At 38.0% G+C, this 1399-nt stretch overlaps 1 non-coding gene across 1 annotated transcript; it reads right to left on the minus strand.

Moving 5' to 3' along the window:
• Positions 1–669: 669 nt before the first annotated feature.
• On the minus strand, positions 670–776 carry LOC128282234 (small nucleolar RNA R71). The gene has a single exon (XR_008272440.1). It is a non-coding gene; the product is annotated as a small nucleolar RNA R71 (small nucleolar RNA).
• Between the last annotated feature and the right edge of the window lie 623 nt (positions 777–1399).

Consider the following 1399-nt stretch of genomic DNA (forward strand, 5'->3'; position numbering starts at 1 on the left):
ATTACTGTAGCCATTTACTTTTACTTTATTTCTAATTTTTATTACTAATTCTTCTTTTTCCCTTTTTTCTGGTAGGTTCTTGTAGTTTATGGCTAGAAGAAACCTGCCAGGACCATTACTTTTTGATAGTGAGATCGATCGTACAATTCACAGAAACCAAAGAGAAATAAGGTGAAGCTTAAGATACACAGAGAACGAGCAAGAGGATGATATTCAAACCACAACCAAGGAGATGGCTGAAAATCAGGAAAACCTGATACTTCCTGCGATTGCTGTTAATCCAGTAAATCAGAATCCTGCTCCGCGTACTATGTGTGATTATGCTAAACCTTCTTTAACAGGAACTGAATCGATCATAGTTAAACACACTATAGCTGCAAGTACTTTTGAACTGAAACCTAACACAATTCAAATGATACAACAATTTGTTCAGTTTGATGGTTTGCAGGACGAAGATCCCAACGTGCACTTAGCAAACATTTTAGAACTATGTGATACATTTAAAATTAATGGCATTTCTGATGATGCCATTCTCCTTCGGTTATTCCCTTTTTCTTTAAGAAACAAAGCTAAACAGTGGTTGAATTTGTTACCAGGGGGTCAATCACTACTTGGGAACAAATGACCGAAAAGTTTTTACTAAAATATTTTCTGCCAGCTAAAATGGTGAAATTACGTAATGATATCTCTTCTTTTGTACAGATGGATTTAGAAACACTCTACGATGCATGAGAGAGATATAAGGACCTTTTGCGAAGATGCCCTCACCATGGGTTACCACTTTGGCTACAGGTTCAAACTTTTCATAATGGCCTGAATCGTTCGACTTGACAATAGTTGACGCAGCTGCTGATGGAACCATCAATAATAAAACACCTGAAGATGCCTATGAATTTATAAAGGAGATGTCACTGAATAACTATCAGTGGCAAGTCATGAGGACAAAGCCAACGAAAACATCCGGTGTTTATAACGTTGATTTGGTCAACATGCTCTCTAATCATGTAGAACTCCTGAATAAGAAAATTGATGGGTTTCTTAGTTCTTCACAGGTTCAGCCAGTAATGCAGTGCGAAGCAAATGGAGGTGGATCGAGCAATTCAGAATACCCACCTTATGGCCACAACATGGAGAACGAGCAGTTAAATTACATGGGTAATAATCCTCGATCTCAAAAAAATCCTTATAGCAATACTTACAATGCAGATTCGAGGAATCACCCAAATTTTTCATGGGGAGGCCAAGGAAATCAAAAACCACCAGCCCCTCTAGGCTTTCAGCAACCACCATACTAGTAGGAGAAAAAGCCGCACCTTGAGGAAATGCTAACCAAATTCATCTCAGTATCCGAGACTTATTTTTAGAATACCGAGACGACAATCAAAAATCAACAAGCATT

Source organism: Gossypium arboreum, chromosome 1 (genome assembly GCF_025698485.1).
Source record: "Gossypium arboreum isolate Shixiya-1 chromosome 1, ASM2569848v2, whole genome shotgun sequence".
NCBI lineage: Eukaryota > Viridiplantae > Streptophyta > Magnoliopsida > Malvales > Malvaceae > Gossypium > Gossypium arboreum.